Below are 20,223 nucleotides of genomic sequence, written 5' to 3'. Positions count from 1 at the left end.
AAATAAATTTTTTTAAGTTCTTTTGGATTGCTGCTCCTCAAAATTGACTCACTAATGCAATTAAAATCCACATTCAACTTGATTGTTTTTGAAGGAAGTAGCCAAGCATGTCCCTACTGAGGTGAAAGATCCTACCTTGATTCTTCCCAAGCTCACACTTCTCTTTACACAACTTACACAATCAACTTCTTCCTCCACTGGCTCGTCTTCTCCCTGCTCCCCACCCCACCCTGATTCACCAGTTTCACTTCTATCAGAACACTTAAGCATTTACAACCGGTAACACTAGATTTGAGTCAAATTTTTATTGCTGGTGATGAAGGAAACTTGCATAATTAAACTTCTAGGTAACCTGCAAAATTTTATGGCAATGTCTCAGGAAATGTGTCCTTGTCTTCAGTCAAATCAATCTGGAAGATCAGGTTGAGGCAGAATCTTGAGCTAAGATCAGGTTGAGGCAGAATCTTGAGCTAATAGTCATGCATCATAGAAAGCATTGATGGTCTTCATATCTAGAAGGCTATATCCCTTCTCCCCAACACCCCTACCCCCAGCCTGACAGCCTTACACAATATTGATCAATGAACTATCGTGTCCAGGTTGGAGTGCTGTAAAATTAGTTTTACATAGGGCTTCACCTAAAAAGGAACATGTAAGTTGTACTGACTCCAAACAAGTGAACACAGGTAGGCAGGAAGGACTCTGGTAGAAATGTCAGTTCAGTGTTGACCAGGTTCATCACTGTCATCTGAGACTTAGCCCTAGCAGACCCAGTGGCAGATATATCCAATCATAGAAGTGAACCTCTAAAAGCAAAGACCCCCCCCAACTCACAAATAATAATAGCCTCCATTTACCCAGTACATTCTGGGGTAGCTCCAATCTCATAGCAACATTATATCCCCACTATACAGATGAGAAAATAAGTTCTGAGTAATTCAAAAAACTTTCCCAAGGTCATAGCCCCAGTACCTGGTAAAGCCAACATTGAAACCCAGGTGTAATTGCAAAGCCCATATTCTTTCCACACCAAGATGGCTCAAGAGTATTTGGAGATTGGGTTCTTACCAGAGGTAATCAAGAGTAAGCCCTAATCGAATATGACTTATGTCCTTTTAAAAACAGGAAATTTGGACAGAGACAGAAACACACACAGGGAAGACAAAGGAAACCACCTTCTACAAGCCAAGGGATAACTGCCAGAAACTAAAAGAGAAGTTGGGATTATTGCTCACAGCCTTTAGAAGAAACCAACCTCCTGGGGTGCTTGGGTGGCTTAGTCGGTTAAGCGTCCAACTTCAGCTCAGGTCATGATCTCACAGTTCGTGGGTTCAAGCCCCACATCGGGCTCTGTGCCCATAGCTCAGAGTCTGGAGCCTGCTGTGGATTCTGTGTCTCCCTCTCTCTCTGCTCCTCCCCCACTCATGCTCCGTCTCTCTCTCTCTCAGAAATAAACATTAAAAAAAAATTTTTTTTAGAAGAAACCAACCTCCTGACACCAGAATTTTGGAGTTGTAGCCTCCAGAACTGTGAGGCAGTAAATTTCTGTCCAGCCACCTGGTTGGTGGTGCTTTGTTTTGGCAACCCTAGCAAACGAATTCACAGATCCAAGCCAAGATGCCCGGATTTTTTGTTTGTTTCCCCTTGTGTTAATGACCAATCTTGGTGGTGCACCTACTAAGCCCAGGAGTTCACTAGCTGGAGCCCTGCCAGGAATTAGAACCCAAACTTTCCAAGGACAAACTAACAAATATTCCTGTCTCTGCCCCTCCCACCAGGTGAGAAGGTGGACTATTGACAACTTATCCCTGCACAGTGATGTGGCTGCAATCTGACACCCATGCTCTTCTCATAGACTTCTGAATGAAGGTCCTTGATGGCTCCCTTTATACAAGTTTTACTGTTTGCTCTGAATTTAATAGTAATTCATGTGTATAAAACATTAAAAACAAAATAAGACAAGAGACGGGCATTATTTAAACTGACAATGGTAGTATGTTATGAACAAAGAAGTTAATACACTTGGCCCTCGATCAACACAGGGTTAGGGATGCAGACACCCCCTTCCCATTACAGCCAACACAGAGAACTTTTGACTCTCCCAAAATTTAACTCTTAAGAGTCTATTGTTGACCAGAAGCCTTACCAATAACATAAACATACAATTAATACATATTTTGTATGTCATGTGTATTATAAACTGTATTCCTGGGGCGCCTGGGTGGCGCAGTCGGTTAAGCATCCGACTTCAGCCGGGTCACGATCTCGCGGTCCGTGAGTTCGAGCCCCGCGTCAGGCTCTGGGCTGATGGCTCGGAGCCTGGAGCCTGTTTCCGATTCTGTGTCTCCCTCTCTCTCTGCCCCTCCCCCGTTCATGCTCTGTCTCTCTCTATCCCAAAAATAAATAAACGTTGAAAAAAAAAATTAAAAAAAAAAAACTTTATTCCTACAATAAGCTAGAGAAAGAAAAGAATTTTTTTTAATTTTTTTAATGTTTACTTATTTTTGAGACAGAGCACACGGGGCAGAGAGAGAGGAAGACACAGAAGCTGAAACAGGCTCCAGGCTCTGAGCTGTCAGCACAGAGCCCGACACGGGGCTCGAACTCAAGGACAGCGAGACCATGACCTGAGCTGAAGTCGGACACTCAACCGACCTAGCCATCCAGGCGCCCCAAGAAAATTGTAATTTTTTTTTAAAGATTATCAGGGGCTCTCCCATTATTATTTTTTTTAATTTTGTTAATGTTTACTGATTTTTGAAGGAGAGAGAAACAGAGTGTGAGGGGGCAGGGGCAGGGGCGGAGACAGAGGGAGACACGGAAACCAAAACAGGCTCCAGGCTCTGAGCTGTGGGCACAGAGCCCGACGTGAGGCTTGAACCCACAAGCCATGAGGTCATGACCTGAGCTGAAGTCGGGCGCTTAACCAACTGAGCCACCCAAATGCCACAAGACAATTGTTTTTAAAAAATCACAAGAGGGGAGCCTGGCTCAGTCGGTTAAGCACCCGACCTCAGCTCAGGTCATGATCTCAAAGTTTGTGGATTCAAGCCCCACATAAGGCTCTGTGCTGACAGCTTGAAGCCTGCAACCTGCTTCAGATTCTGTCTCTCTCTCTCTCTCTCTCTCTCTCCCCCTCCCTTGCTTGTACTCTGCCTCTCTCTCTCTCTTTCTCAAAAATAAATAAACATTAAAATTTGTTTTTAAGTCACAAGAGAAAATACATTTCCGGGATCAGCTGTACTCAGTTCTCTACATCAGAGATCCAAAAAAAAAAAAAGTGATATATGGTCACTGCAAACAGTTTTATGAAATGGAAAACAGTAAAGAGGTACAGATCATTCGTAGGTGTCCCCAGAGATAAACCTTATTCATATCTTCATATTGACATATACCCTCCCAGACATTCTTAGGAATGAATGCATACACACATAGAGGTGCATTTCATGCCTTCTTTACTTACAATTCTGTTATGAACACATTTTTCTGTTAATCAGGTAACATTGAGGTGATTGTTTCAACAGCTGCAAGTATGCTATCAGTTGAGTGGGCCATAATTCATTTAACTGTTCCTTTATTGTTTAAGGAAGTTTTCCCTTTTTTATTACAACTAAAGCTGTACAGAGGTGCCTGGGTGGCTCTGTCAGTTACACATCCAACTCCTAGTTTCAGCTCAGGTCACGATCTCATGTTTTGTGAGTTCAAGCCTCACGTAGGGACTTGGGATTCTCTCTCTCTCTCTCTCTCTCCCTCTCTCTGCCCTCCCCCGCTCTCACATTTTTTTCTCTTTCTTTCTCTCTCAAAATAAATATCTAAAACAAATAAATAAGTAAAGCTGCATAAACATCGCATAAATACATTTAACACGCCTGTCCAGCTATTATTCCTCAGGGTGAGGTAAGGGCATACATCCTTAAAAAGCTTTGATTCCTGTTGCCAAAATATCCCTCAGAAGCGATTTCACCAATTTGCAGTCGTAAAAGTCATGTGTGAGAATGACTTTTCCCACTCTCTTGTTTTAATTTACCTTTCTTTGACTATTTAAGGTCTTCTGTCTTTTATATGTCTATTGGCTATTTATTCCCTGCCTGTATATATATTCATTCCATGCTCATCTGGGAGAGAGGTGGGATTTTATTGATTTTATTTTTCTAATTTTAATTTTTCTATTTCTATTTTTTTTAACTTTACTGCAAAAAAAGAAATAAAAGGGAACAAAGGAAAGGAAACTGGAAAGCTATATGTAATGGTTAGGCTAGTGTTAGATGCCCATCACCCTGATTTATCTGTGGCCATCTCTATTCCTGTCTCCCCGGGGGATCTAACCTGGACCTTTTCCCTGCCTCAGCCTCTGCCCTCCCCCTCCTACCTCCTCTTGATGAGACCTTTGACCAAATGCTCCATTCTCCTAGCATCAGGAGGTTGCTTACAAGGTTGTTCGATGCCAAGATTTGGATCTAACGGTGCCATCTTTAAAATTTTTTTTCAACGTTTTTTATTTATTTTTGGGACAGAGAGAGACAGAGCATGAACGGGGGAGGGGCAGAGAGAGAGGGAGACACAGAATCGGAAACAGGCTCCAGGCTCCGAGCCATCAGCCCAGAGCCTGACGCGGGGCTCGAACTCACGGACCGCGAGATCGTGACCTGGCTGAAGTCGGATGCTTAACCGACTGCGCCACCCAGGCGCCCCAAACGGTGCCATCTTTAAAAAGGAGGACAATATTCATAATTTTCCTATCATGTAAGAACGTTTACCAAGTATTATCGCACGAATTATAGTTAACGTTTTCTTTTCCTGTGACATCAAGATAAAGGCTAAATAGAAAATGTGAATGGTTAAATAGAATATGTAATGGTATATATTTTGCACTGTTTGAGAATAGCTTGAAACAGTATTTAAAAAATTTTTTTTAATGTTTATTTATATTTGAGAGAGAGAGAGAGAGAGACAGTGCATGAGTTGGGGAGGGGCTGAGAGAGAGAGACACAGAATCCGAAGCAGGCTCCAGCCTCTGAGCTGTCAGCACAGAGCCCGACGTGGGGCTCGAACCTCAAGCTGTGAGATCATGACCTGAGCCGAAGTCAGTCAACCGACTGAGCCACCCAGGCGCCCCGAAACAGTATTTTGCAACATTTTGGCAAGACTTGAAAAGGAATGCACTTTAATATATTGATTCATAGGTATATAATAGCTTCCTCAAAGTTAACAGGTTGGGACAAAATGCCCTAATGAAACTGAAAAACAATTAAGTACGTGGAATTAAAAATTAGGTAGAAGACACAGAAATCTACAAAGGTCACTTACTTCAACGCTTCGTTAGCTCAACAATTCGTGAGTTGGGGATTGTTTTCTTGGCTTTTTAATGTAGCTACGTAATGGACATCATTTAATATTCCCACAGTGTTTACGGATATGTGCATTTCCTGCTACCGTCTTCAACATTTTTGCTGTTTTGCTTCTATCCAATTCAAAAGACGTCTGTGATTGTGGCAGTGGCGTCACTTTATTATACTGCATTTGCATGCCTGTCTCTTAACCACCAGCGTGCTCGTAGGGCAAGGATCCTACACTTTCAGCCTTTCATCCACTACCACTGTATCTGGTCCACCATAAATACAATATCGTTTTGTATTTTTAAAAAAATTTTTTTTAACGTTTATTTATTTTTGAGACAGAGAGAGACAGAGCATGAACGGGGGAGGGGCAGAGAGAGAGGGAGACACAGAATCGGAAGCAGGCTCCAGGCTCTGAGCCATCAGCCCAGAGCCCGATGCGGGGCTCGAACCCGCGGACCGCGAGATCGTGACCTGAGCCGAAGTCGGACGCTTAACCGACTGAGCCACCCAGGCTCAGTTTTGTATTTTTTAAATGAATGGTGAGCTCTAGCCATTTGCTTCCTATTTTCCTCCATCCCATCTGACGTTTTAGGCAATTGTAAAAATTTAGGGGAAACTGTCCAGCGATTTGTACAGAAGCAGGAAATGTTCTCTTCTGATCTTAAAATGGATGGGATTTCTCTAGCACAAGAGGAAAGATTGTTGCAGTCAGCAAAGCCAGCAAAAGAAAATTCCACGTAAGAGATCCAGTTCTGTTCGTGATCACCATGGAACTAGTTAGTTCTACCACCGCAGTGTTTCTCAAACCCGTGTTCGTGCACAGTCTGCAGTTCACCCCAGGTATCTCCAGTTTGAGAAACTATAAATTCGGGCATTCTCAGTGGACAGAGATTTCAGAAGGACCTCTGTGTCACTGACTCTTTTTTTTTTTATTTAAAAATTTTTTCTTTAAGGTTTATTTATTCATGAGAGAGAGAGAGAGAGAGGGAGCGAGACAGAGCACAAGCCAGGGAGGGGCAGAGAGAGAGAGGGAGACCCAGAATCTGAAGTAGGCTCCAGGCTCTGAGCTGTCAGCACAGAGCTTGATGCAGGGCGTAAACTCGGGGAAAGGCGAGACCATGACCTGGGCTGAGTTTGGACACTTAACTGCCTGAGCCCCCCAGACGCCCCTGTGTTGCTGAGTCTTTTAACATCTATATAGCTGCCTGCCTGCACTGTTAGTAACTCAGGGGCAGGGCCAAATAGTCAAAAGTCCATTTATGAAGGAAAGCAAACACGTCTGTCTATTCCCACATCTGAATTTACTTCCAGACTCTTAAAAGCAAAAATTATTGGGGCGCCTGGGTGGCGCAGTCGGTTAAGCGTCCGACTTCAGCCAGGTCACGATCTCGCGGTCCGGGAATTCGACCCCGCGTCAGGCTCTGGGCTGATGGCTCAGAGCCTGGAGCCTGTTTCCGATTCTGTGTCTCCCTCTCTCTCTGCCCCTCCCCCGTTCATGCTCTGTCTCTCTCTGTCCCAAAAAAAAAAAAAAAAACGTTGGAAAAAAAGCAAAAATTATTTATTACATATCCTTCTTAAATATGTAACACACAGAGTATAGAGGACCAGACAAAAGGAGCCACTAATCCCATTGCCCAGATAGTGTTTAATTTTTTTAATAAAAACAATTCAAGTATGTGGTTTGAAAAGCGGAAAACAAAACAGAATAAAATAAAGAGTAAAAGCCCCCTCCTAGCCTCCCTGTCTCCTTTCTCTGTCACCCTCCTTTCCAGGGCCACAGGGACTTTTTCTCAAATGCTGTGTCATTTGAACAACCCAAAGGGCTCTCTTAGCTTTCAGGATAACGTTTCTGTCTTTCTTTTTTTTTTTAACGTTAATTTATTTTTGAGAGAGAGAGAGAGAGAGAGCGAGCATGGGAGGGGCAGAGAGACTGGGAGACACAGAATCCGAAGCAGGCTCCAGGCTCTGAGCTGTCAGCACAGAGCCTAACACGGGCCTCGAACTCATGAACTGTGAGATCATGACCTGAGCCGAAGTCGGACACTCAACCTACTGAGCCACCCAGGCGCCCCTAGGGTATAACATTTCTACTACTTATTAGTGTGTCACGATCTAACCCCTAGGTCCTTCTTGGCCAGTTGAGACCCCAGAACATAACTGGCTCTTTTCTGCATACTCTTCTCCCCCCTGGAAGGCCTTGTTCCCTGGCCAAAGCCTTTACCTTCCTGTGTTTTTATTGAAAGCTCCCTTTTCCATCAGCCGGGAGAAAAAGAAGCTCTTCAAGAGCAGAGACCTAACTCACTTAGCTTTTTTTTACCTCCCCTCCCCCGTGCTTGGCATATACTAGTTACCAAATAAATGTTCTGGTGAGAATAAAACCACCACAGGATTGCAAGACAGCAGGAGGTGGCTTCAGTAGGCAAGCAGCTGAAACCAGGAAATGGTTAAAACCAAGAGGAATACACTTCTTCACCCAGGGCTTGAAAGGGGGTGGCCATCTGCTTCCGGCTTTCCTCTCCCTCCCACAGTGGATGCAGGCTTCCTGAAGACTGGTGGGGATCCTGACTGGGAGGGTTGTCAACCCACAGGAAAGGCTGCAGTGGCTTCAGTGAAGCACGGAAGGAGTGTGACTTGGGGGGTGGGGATGTCACTGTCATGGTACCTTCTGATTTACTCTGGCTAGAAAGGCGGGTTGGGGGGGAGGGTGGGGAAGAGGAGGGATGGAGGGTGGAGGGGAGGGGGGATGGGAGGGTGGGGGGGTCAGGGGTGGTAGGGGTGCAGCAGGGAGCTGGTCACCTGAAGATGCTGCCAAAATGGGACCTTGACATTTCCTTCTAGAATGTCTAGTCCGAGAAGGACTGGGATGAAGGCAAGAATTCAGGAGGAAGCAGAAAGCAGGAACCAATTCCTGGGTGACGTGCTGTGCAGCGAGGCAGGTAGAGTGGAGGGCAAAGCCCAGGGGTCCAGGGTTCTGAGTTGAAAGGGTCCAATATGTTCGAGGTATATGATTTCAGACCACTAAGGAAGGGCGCTCTGTCCCGGGCAGAAGTCACCTGAGCCATCATAAGCTCATAGGCTATCAGAATGGGAAGAGCCAGGCCCTTAACCTGTCCAAACCCTAATCGTGAAGTCGCTGCTATGGGCCAGAAAAAACACACAGGAGACCTTATCTGTTAACTGTATGGCGACATGCTGGTCACATTCGTCATTGAAAAGATTTTCATTTTCTTGCAGGAAAGAAGGGCATAGGCAATGTCCTGTGAATCTGGACTTTCTAGAAGAGTTGGTGACCTTAGTAATCATCAGAGCAATTGGGAAAAAAGTGGTTGTAGGGATGAAGAATGTGGGGATCTAGTCTAGGGTCAACCGCATCCCAGCTGTAAGGTCCTGGGCGATTTAGCCTCTCTGGATCTTTTTCCTCGTTTTAAAAGGGGGATTCTTATAAATAAAAAAGTAGTAACAGGAAAAATAAAAAGATAAACGGGGATTCTTTATCATCTTTGTGAACTGTCAATCATTATGCAAATATTGGGCCCTGATATATAGAATAAGCACATTGCATTCAAATTTTCACTTTTGAAGCCTTTCCCAACTGGCTTTCCCCTTCCAAAAAAAATAGGTGAACAAGTGACTTATTCCACACTCTCAAATGCTCCAGTCTCTCTAAACATAGTGAAGGCATTATATTCACAGAGGTGATCTTAAGCCTATGCTTAAGCATCTTCACCAGCTGGAAACTCACGACTTCCTGAAACTAACCAGACTTTTGACTGCCCTTGGCTGAGGAAAGTCTGTCTTTATGCACCAGAAATTGATCTCCCCAGACTTTCCACCCACCCGAAGTCTTCCCTGTTGGCTCCGCACACCCCTCTTAGAAATGCCAAACTTTGGGGTGCCTGGCTGGCTCAGTCAGTGGCGTGTGTGACTCTTGATCTCAGGGTTGTGAGTTCAAGCCCCACTTGGATGTAGAGAGTACTTAAAAATGAAATCTTTAAGGGACGCCTGGGTGGCTCAGTTGGTTAAGCATCTGACTCGGGCTCAGGTCACGATCTCACAGTTCATGAGTTTGAGCCCCGTGTTGGGCTCTGTGCTGACAGCTCAGAGCCTGGAGCCTGCTTCGGATTCTGTGTCTCCCTCTGTCTGCTCATCCCCCACTCGTGCTCTGTCTTTCTCTCTCTCAAAAATAAACATTTAAATAAATAAATAAATAAATAAATAAATAAATAAATAAATGAAATAAAATGAAATCTTTAAAAAAATGGCAGCCTTCAAATGTTGCAAGAAAATTGTGATTTCCCCACCTGAGTTTAAACTCCTTGGCTTCCAACATTTGCATATCTCATCTATTTCCCGGGGCCAAGCCCCCACACCTCCTTCACAAGCTTCAAGGATTTCATCGAGTTGAAACATTGAAAACAACCTAAACATCCAGCAGGGGAGCCTCGGTTTAAAAATGCGGCATATCATGGGGGCGCCTGGAAGGCTCAGTCATTTGAGGGCCCAGCCCTTGATTTGGGCTCTAGTCATGATACCAGGATCGTGGGATCGAGCCCTGTGTCAGGCTCCATGCTCAGCATGGAGCCTGCTTAGGATTCTCTCTCTCTCTTTCTCTCTCTCATTCCTCTTCCCTCTTCCCCCACTCTTTCTTTCTCTAAACAAACAAAAAAAAAAATTGAAAAACAAGAAATGTGGCATACCATGTCAAAATAGAACACATAATAAAAGAATATTTCATGACATGAGAAAAATGATCACAGTCTGTTAAAAGATAAAGGAGGTTATAAAGTAGTAGTATTTAATTTTGTAATAAAAAGTGCATACTTTTTTTTAAAGTACATTATTAAAATAAATTTTTGTAATATTTGTCATTGGGTAGTGCAATTTCAGGTGACATTTATCTTCTCTGTGCCTTTTTTCAAATTTTTTACAATCAATTATTGGTAATCAGGAGAAAAAACAGGCTCTATGTCTCTATAGGTTCTAATGGCCCAGGTTATCATAAAATAGGCTTCTTCCCACTTCTCATTTCTGGAAAAAAAAAAAAAAAAGGAACAATGAGGCCAGAATACCACGAACCTGGTGGACATCCAAGAAATATTGGTTTCCTTCCTTATTTGCTAGGTTCTTTTTTTTTTTTTAATTTATTTTTGAGACACAGAGCATGAGTGGGGGAGGGGCAGACAGAGAGGGAGACCCAGAATCCAAAGCAGGCTCCAGGCTCCGAGCGGTCAGCACACAGCCGGACGTGAGGCTCCAACTCGCAAACTGTGAGATATGACCTGAGCCGAAGTCCGATGCTTAACCAACTGAGCCACCCAGACGCCCCTTTATTTGCTAGGTTCTTAGGAACTACTTTCATATCCTCCCTTCTTACTAATCTTTCTCTCATCTGCTTTCTTCTTTTTATTTATTTGAGAGAGAGAGAGAGAGAGAGAGAGAAACAGCACAAGCGGGGAGAGGGGCAGAAAGAGACAGAGACACAGAAGCAGGCTCCAGGCTGTGAGCTGTCAGCACAGAGCCTGACGCCGGGCTCGAACTCACGAACCCTGAGGTCGTGACCTGAGCTGAAGTCGGACGCGTAGCCGACTGAGCCACCCAGGCGCCCCACAGGATATATCAAAGCCAGCTGGGAGTTAATTGTTCCGTCGATACCCATGACATCGTATTACAGTACGGCCTATTTTCTGATCCCTGGATCTGCAACGGGACCGAATCCTTTGCCCTGGAGTGAGAGTGCAAGTGTGCACCGTTCACGACTTTGTATGTTACAAGTTTTTATCAAGAAGGAAATCCAGACAGTGAGTGGTTAAACATAAGTAAATGAGGAAACAACAGCAACAACAAACCGGAGGTCTCAACTTGTCAAACCAGAACTAGCCTTCATCCTGCATTCTTCTCTTAGATGACACATTCGGGCCTACAGCCGTCATTTTTTACAAACCGAGTTATAAGTTGCCACATGTATTGACTCCACATGTATTTGAATACCTGCACTGTGTCAGACACCCTGATCATGCGGGAGATACAAAGATAAATTGGATGGGGCTCCAAATCCGAAAGAGTCAGAGACCAGTGGGGAAGACCAGCCATGCACCAGAAAAACTATAATATGGCAAGTTCTGGGATAGAAAGGAGGGGGGCAGATGACCCTTGTCTTGGGGAATCCCAGGTCCATAGTCTGAAGCATTTCTCTCCATATAGTCTTTTTGAGTTTCCACCTCACCCTCCCACACCGCCCACACCCAGCTTTTAATGATTCACTCTGGAATGCCTGGTAGGGAGGTGATGAGAACTGCAGAAAAAGAAAGAGTTTGTATAAAGACTGTTTCTCATGAAGAACTTCAGGACAAGCCACCCCAACATATGACTTTTGGTACATTGATTATTTTGAACGGAAGGCACTGAGGAACAGCAGGTGCAGGGCCGACTCTCTCTGAAATCCCTCATCTGCCTGAAGACATCTCCAAAAGGAACTTGGTCATCTATCCCCTCCCAGGAGTGTCTTCAGCAGGGAAGATAGACTCTCATCACTGGAGACATGAGACTAGAAGAAACTGTCATGCATCCCATCTAGTCTTCTGAGGGCCCCTTCTGCTTCCCTAAAGTCATCTGCCGTCCCCTAAGTTGGCTACACCCCCCTCATTCCCCTATTAAGACATACATAAGCTTTGAAGTCTCACCCACCTTTCAGTATTCTCTTTTTTCCCTACGACGCCCCTGTGTGCCTTATATTAAAAGTGAATACATCTGTCGACCTTTTCTGCTGTGAATGTGCCTGTTGTCTGTCTATTTCATACACCCAGCTACACAGCCTAGGAGGGTAGAGGAAAGTCCTTCCTCCCCTACAGGGGAACCTCCAGGTTCCAAGACTGCTGGTGACACCGGGTTACCTTTGTGGCTGGTGGTCTTTCCTTCAAATTGCTGCGAACGCTTTGTAAATTCTCTCTCAAAACCCGACAGAAGGAAGGCAGAAGAGTGGAGAGGCCCCCGGAAGAGGCGTCAGCTGGCCCATGTGCTACCACTCTGCAGTTCATTGGTGCTTCAACTTTGGGCAAACCTCACAGCCCCTCTGGGCTGCCATTTCTCATCTGTGCAAAGGATGGGGGTGGGGTGGGGAGAGTAGACGGAGTCATCTCTCAAATTCTTTACTGCTCAAAAACTCAATGAGCCGGTTCCTGAAACTTGGGCAGAAGCAAGAGAACATATTTGTTGCATCATTTGTACTATGGGCACATTCGATAGCTGGTTGGAGACCTACTGGCTTGGTGTTTCCCTTTAATGGGCTGCTTTCTAATTGCTTTTCCTCTTTTTGAAATGGGTATTAAGGAAATATCTGATTTTTTTCTTTCTTGGCTGACAGCCATGACTTCTTGTCCCAGCGTTTTCCAAGTCTGTGAATAATGATCTGGTTTAACTTATGGATACCCTGAAGGTAATAACACAAATTGCTCATGATTCCGTTTTGCTTGTGCTTCCCCGTGCAAAGTTCTCCCCGTCTAAAACACTCTGGGATGAGAACTTTACCCACAACACTACTTTAAATGTACACAGACCTTTCCACTAGAGTGTCTTTCCCATCTCTTATAGCAGTGATCAACACAGGCTTTAGTGAGGAGTGAGGAAAAGTAAACATCTTCAGTAGTGTTAGAAGGGCTGTTTAAAACAGATTTCTCACTTTAGTTTTCATTCTCCAATTTCTTCGTGGCTAATGTATATAAACAATTGATTTCGGTATTTTGACTATGTATCCCACAGCTTTGCTGAATTCACTGATTAGTTCTAATAGACTGTATAACTCTCTTTGGATTTTCTGTGTATACAATCATCTGTGAATAACACTTTGACTTCTTCATTTTCTTTTTTTTTAAGTCTATATATTTATTTTAAGAGAGAGAGAGAGAGAGAGAGAGAGAGAGAGAGCATAAGCAAGGGAGAGGCAGAGAGAGAGGGAGAGACAGAATCCCAAGCAGCCTCTGCGCTAACAGCATGGGGTTCAATCTCACCAATCTTGAGATCATGACCTGAGCCAAAATCAAGAGTTGGACGCTTAATTGACTGAGCCACCCAGTCACTCCTTTCTTTTCAAACTATAAGCTTTTTTTGTCCCTTACTTCTTCTGCTCTTACACTGATTTGAACCGCCAGTATTATGTTGAAGATAAATGGTGAGAGCAAATGTTTTTTCTTCCCTGAACCCAGAGGGAAAAGCATTTGCTATCTCACAATTCAGAATTTTTGTACATTATCCATAGGCCTTTGTAGATACTCTCACCAAGTCGGGAAATATCCTTCTCTTCCTACTTTACTGAGTGTTTTTGTGACTGATGTATTGAATTTCACTGAAGGACTCTTCTGCATCTATTGAGATGACCCTTTGGTTTTTCTCCTTTATTTTGTTAGTGACTTTTTAGTTAATAATAGCTTTTCAAATGCTAAATGTACTTGGTAATGATGTGTTAACCTAAATTGTTGGATTTAATTTGCTAATATTTTGTTTAAGATCTTTGCATTCACCAGAGATATTGGTCTATAACTTTACAATGTTTTTGTCGGGTTCTATTATCAAAGTTATACCACCTCAAAAAATGAGTTAGCGAATATCCCCTTTTTCTCATTTCTGTGAAAAAGTAATATAAGATTAGTATCATTTCTTCCTTAAATTTTCGGAAGAATTTACCAGTGAAGTCACCTGAGCCTGATGTTTTTATAGTGGGCCTTTTGTTTTGTTTTGCTTTGTTTTAGTAGACTTTGCACCCAGCTCGGAGCCCAACATGGGGCTTGGCCTCACCACTCTGAGATCAAGACCTGAGCTGAGATCAAGAGTTGGGTGCTCAACCAACTGAGCCATCCAGGTGCCCCTATAGAAAGACTATTTTTTAATAATAGATTCCATTTCTTTAAAAGATATGAGAATATCTATATATTATGTTTCTTCTTGTATCAATTTTGATGAATGAATTTTTTCAAAAAATGTCTCCATTTCACCTAACCTGTCAACTTAACTTTGTTTTGAATGTCCTTCTATTATGCTCTCATGTCTGTAGGATCTGTGGTGATATCTCAGTTTTCATGACTGATATTAATAATTTGTATTTTCTTTCTTTTTTATTCATCAGTCTGATAAATGTTATATTATTTTTATTAATCTTTTTAAAAGACCAACTTCTGGTCTTGTTGATTGTGTCTATTGTCAGCCTATTTTTCCATTTCACTGATTTCTGCTCCTAAGTATTTTATTTCTTTCTACTTTCTTTGGGTTAAATTTCATCATATTTTTCTAGCTTTTTCAGATGGAGTTTAAATAATTGATTTTCAACGTTTCTTCTAATTTATGCATTAAAGCAATACATTCTCTTTTAAGCATTGCTCTCGCTACATCCTCCGCATTTTGCTAGGAGCGCCTGGGTGGCTCAGTCAGTTAAGCATCCAACTTCCCCTCAGGTCATGATCTCATGGTTTGTGAGTTTGAGCCCCATGTCGGGCTCTGTGCTGACAGCTCAAAACCTGGAGCCTGCTTCGGATTCTGTGTCTCCCTCTCTCTCTGCTCCTTGCATGTGTGAGCACATGTGCGATTTCTCTCTCTCTCTCAAATATAAATAAATAAAAACTTTTAAAAAAGTATTATGGTTTGAATTCAAAATATGTTCAATTTTCATTCTGATTTTTATTTGACTCATGGGTTAGTTAAGAATGTGTTGCTTAATATTCAGATATTACTGGTTAGTTTTGTTTTTGATTTCAACTTTAATTTCACTGTAGTTAGGAAACATGCTTTGTGTGACTTCAGTCTTTTGAGATTTGTTAAGACTTGTGTGTCACTGGTGTGCCTGAATGGCTCAGTTGGTTAAGCATCTGACTCTTGATTTCAGCTCAGGACATGATCTCAAGGTTCATAGGTTCGAGCCCCACATCAGGCTCTGTGTTGACAGTGTAGAGCCTGCTTGGGATTCTCTCTCTCTGTCTCTCTCTGCCCCTCCCCTGCTTGTGTTCACGTGTGTGTGTGTGTGTGCACATGCACACATGCTCTCTCTCTCTCAAAATAAATGAGTTATTTATTTATTCATTTATTTATTTTTGAAAAGACTTATACATCAATATATGGCTCAATGTATGATTTATTTTGGCAACTGTTTCAGGTGCACTTGAAAATAGTGTTACTGGGCAGTTTTGGAGTGACATGATTTATAAATACCAATTGGGTTGATTTGGCTACCAATGCTATTCAAATCTACCATGATTATACTGATTATTCTTGCTTGTTTTATCAGTTATTGAGATCAGAAATTGTGGATTTGTTTATTTCTCTTTAATTTCTGACAAATTTTGCTTTTCATACTTTGAAGATATACATACATTTAGATACACATACATTTATGATTCCTCTGTCTTCCTGTTGAATTCACCCTTCCAGTACTATGAAATGTCCCTCTTTATCACTAGTAGTATTTCTTGCCTTTCCATCTACTTGTGTGTGTGTATGTGTGTGTGTGTGTGTGTGTGTGTGTGTGTGTGTGTGAGAGAGAGACTAATTTGCCAGACCAACCCAGTGTGGAGCCTGATTTGGGGCTTGAAGTTACAAACTGTGAGATCATGACCTGAGCCGATATCAAGAGTTGGACACTTAACTGACTGAGCCACTCAGACTCCCCTTTTTCTGACTTAAACAAAAAATGTTTATTTGTTTATTTTGAGAGAGAGTGAATGCAGCAACCAGGGGAGTGGCATACAGAGAAGAAGAGAGAGAATTCCAGGCAGGCTCCATGCTGTCAGCCAGAGAACTGTGAGATCATGACTTGAGCCGAAATTATGATCTGGAAGCTCAACCGACTGAGCCACCCAGGTGCCCCTTTTTCTGACTTTAATAGTTTAAATGGACACACCTTCTTAATAGGCAAGGAACTGGTACTGAATAAAAATCACATGGAAAAGCCATATTTGCAGGAGAGGCATCTTGTTAGTGAGAAAAGTTGGAGCAGAGACACTCAGCATTAGGAACAGCACTGCAGAGCTGACTTTTGGTCATTGGGAGAAATAAAAGTGAAAAGAGTGCATCCAGGCACACTATCTAATATTCAGAAACATAACCTTGGCCCCTCCTCCATCTGAACCTGTGTTTGTCCATACAAAACTTAGTCTACTCAGTCTACTTCATCTCAAAGTGAATTAAAATAGAACTGATAGAATTATATTGTCAGAAGTACACGAAAAAAGGAAAAAAATGACAAATGATGAACATTAGATAGAAAAATATTGCCGTAACGAAGATGAACACTGTGAGAGTAGATGAAATCGAACAGATAACACTGAACTACAAAAGCTCAGTGGATGTGTTTCCCCTACAATGCAAAAGTGCAAATAGAGATATAAGTGGCCAGGAAAAATGCCCAGACAACCCCCCAAAATGAAAGCTTAGAAAGGAAATTGAAAAAAAAATCCTGGAAATGAAGGTCAAACTGAGAGCAACGCAAAGAAGAAAGAACATTGTGGAGAGCGTAAGAATGGAAATGGAACATAGGAAAAAGAAGAGCAAGAAAAAAAATAAAATAAAAATGAATAAATATTTTTAATGGATTAGAAAGAATATACGGAAGACCAATACCAATAAGATCCAACATACATAACCTTCATCCTGTTAGAAGAAAACAAAACAAAACAACAACAATGAAGACAAGGTGGAGAGCGGAGAGTATACGAAAAAATATTTAAAGATACAATTCAAGAAAACTTTCCAAAAATAAAGGAGGACTTTATAGAGTATAAGGAAATAACTTGTTCCAGGGGGAAAAAACACACATAAAAGGATAAACATTACTATATTATCTCAAAGTTTCTGTTCGTCAAAGATACTTCTTTAGGCATCCTGTAAAAAGATCAAGTTATGTAGGATGACCACGTAATTTGTTATTTAACTGGAACAACCGGGGGAGTCAAAATGGGTTATTGGTTATTAGTTGTTACATTGGTGCAACAGCATGAACTGGGGTTGTCTTTGGTAAACCAGATGTATAGATAGCCATTCTCCTTACAAGAAGGAAGGAGAACACGAACCCCAGACTTTTTCACAACAGCAATTAATGAGCATTCCTGGCCTCCTCCAGGGAAGTGTATGCAACCTCAGAATTTCACACAGGGACTACCGTTCCCATGAACGCTTTTTAAAGAAATTACTACAGAATGCAATTTAACCAGCTAAGAGAGCATGACCACATATAAAGCAGTGATGAACATTAAGCCCATGTAACTATATGACAAGCAGGGAGACTGTGCTCATCAAATAGGATAAGAACACTGAAACTCCGGAGAATGTAAAAAATGAAATAACTCAGAAAGCCTGTGGGCAATGTGGAAAGAGGGTGGGAACTGTATTTCTCCATCCTTTTTATAACCAGAAATACAAAGATATCATTTAGAGCCAATAAATGAGGGATCAGCATATTTAAAGACATAAAGGTGAACTTCAAAAGAAAACCTAGTGATTTAGTAGAATTGGTAGGAGGAAAAGGACAGGGAGGAAGAATAGTAATTCTAACATTGCTTATAGTGAGGGGTCAAAATATGACATCTAAAGAAAAAAATCATCTCCATTTGGATCACTAAGCCAAACCGTCTACAAGAGAAATACCTAAAACAGAGTGACTCAGCAAGGTTCACCTGTTCATTCATTAGTATTTATTGTCCTACTGTGTGTCAGGTGTATAATAGGTGCCCGCAAACTACCCATGAACCAAAATGACTACCCTAAAAATGCTTTGTTTTAGAAGAAGGAGACAGATAATAAACAAGAAAATATACGGTGTGTCAAATGACAGGGAGTCCTACGGAGAAAAATTAAGCTGATAAAGAAGTGGGGATTGAGGAGAACTATACGGATGAGTAATCAGGGAAGCCAGGCCACAGAGGATTCTGCAGGCCGTCAGACAGACTTTACCCTCTCTCTGTGTGAGATGGAACCCTCTGGAGGGTTTTGCACAATGGTTGCAAATCAAAGAATCCGTAAAGAAACATGAGGTAAGCGCTAAAGAAAGAGAGCAGGTAACATGATTTTTATTTCACACATTGGTTAATTCAAGGCAAAAAAAAGAGACAAAAAAAGGATATTTTAAAGGCATTAACACCCACAAAACAAAAATTACTAGAAACATAAGGAATGAAACAGAAGACTCTCTCTGTCTATGACAGGTCAAATGAACAGAAATGAATAAGTATGTAAAAGATCTGAATAACGTAATTATTGAGGTAGATGAAAATGATACATATACTGTATTCTCACAACAAGCTGCTTTTTAAGTGCTCACAGAACATTCACAAAAACTGATAACATATTAGATCACAAAAAATCTCAATTCTTCTCCCCATATAACCAATAATTCCTCAAAATAGCAATAGCACAAAATACCAGTTCCTAATCACAATGTGGTATAACTAGATATAAATAATACACTAAAAACCAAAAAGGTGCTACTTCCTGGAAGTTGAAAAATTCTTTCATAAACAACATTCGGGTATAAGAGACAAAACAATCGAAACTGCATAATATCTAGAGAAATAATCACAATAAAAAAAACTAAGTCAGAACTCCTGAGATACTGTTAAAGCGTAACTTGAAATGCGTTGCTCAACTCTATGCAAATGCATAGGAAACCAGAATGAATACTTTTCAGGGTGCTTGGGTGGCTCAGTCAGTTAAGCGTCTGACTCTTGGTTTTGGCTCAGGTCATAATCTCAAGGCTTTGTGGGTTCAAGCCCTTCATCGGGCTCTGGGCACTGGCCGCGCAGAGCCTGCTTGGGTTTCTCTCTCTCTCTCTCTCTCTCTCTCTCTCTCTCTCTCTCTCTCCCCCCTTCCCCACTTGTGCTGTCTCTGTCTCTTTCAAAATAAATAAATAAACTTAAAAACAAAAAAAAAGAAATGGACACTTTTCATGGAAAATGTAAATTAACAAAGTTGACCCCAGAAGAGACAGGAAACTAAAACGGCAAAGCCTCTCACAAAAAAATGCCAGATGGATTTAACCATAGAATTCGACCCAATCTTTAAGAGATAGATAGATAATGCCAATACTATCTAAATTGTCCTAGATTGCAAACAAGATGTCCCCAACCTTTTCTGCAATGATAGCTTAATGTCAAAACAAAAACCCAACTACAGTAGCATAAACAAAATGACAGAGTAGTATCATTTAAAACTGACAAGGTGGGGCACCTGGCTGGCTCAGTCCGTAGAGCATTCAACTCTTGATCTCAGGGTCATGAGTTCAATCCCCACATTAGGCCTAGAGCTTACTTAAACAACCAAACGACACAAACAAACAAACCTGACGAGGCAGGAATTCTAAATAAAATATCAGACAAACATTACACGACTATTTCAATGAACATGTGGAATACATTAAAGAAAATGAAAAGGTGTGTTGCTATTAAAAAATCTATTAAAACAATTTACAATATTAAAATATTCAAAGAGAAAATAATTGGTTGCTTCTATTGACAATAAAAAAGCATTTGATAGCAACCACTTCTGGTTTTATAAAAATATTCTCACTACAATAAGGGGCGCCTGGCTGGCTCAGTAAGAAAGAGCATGAGACTCTTGATCTCTGGGTCTTGAAGTTCCAGCCCCATGTTGGGTGTAGAGATTACTTAAATAAATAAATAATTTTGGGGCACCTGAGTGGCTCAGTCGGTTAAGCGGCCACCTCAGGTCATGATCTCACGGTCTGTGGGTTCGAGCCCCACATCAGGCCTGTGCTGGTGGCTCAGAGCCTGGAGCCTGCTTCCGATTCTGTGTCCCCCTCTCTCTCTGCCCCCTCCCCTGCTTGTTCTCTCTCTCTCTCTCTCAAAAATAATAAAACATTAAAAAATTTTTTTGTTAATAATAAATAAATAAA

This window comes from Puma concolor, chromosome C2, assembly GCF_028749965.1.
Source record: "Puma concolor isolate L17-30 chromosome C2, mPumCon1.1.hap2, whole genome shotgun sequence".
NCBI classification, from domain to species: domain Eukaryota; kingdom Metazoa; phylum Chordata; class Mammalia; order Carnivora; family Felidae; genus Puma; species Puma concolor.
This window is presented reverse-complemented; position numbering follows the sequence as displayed.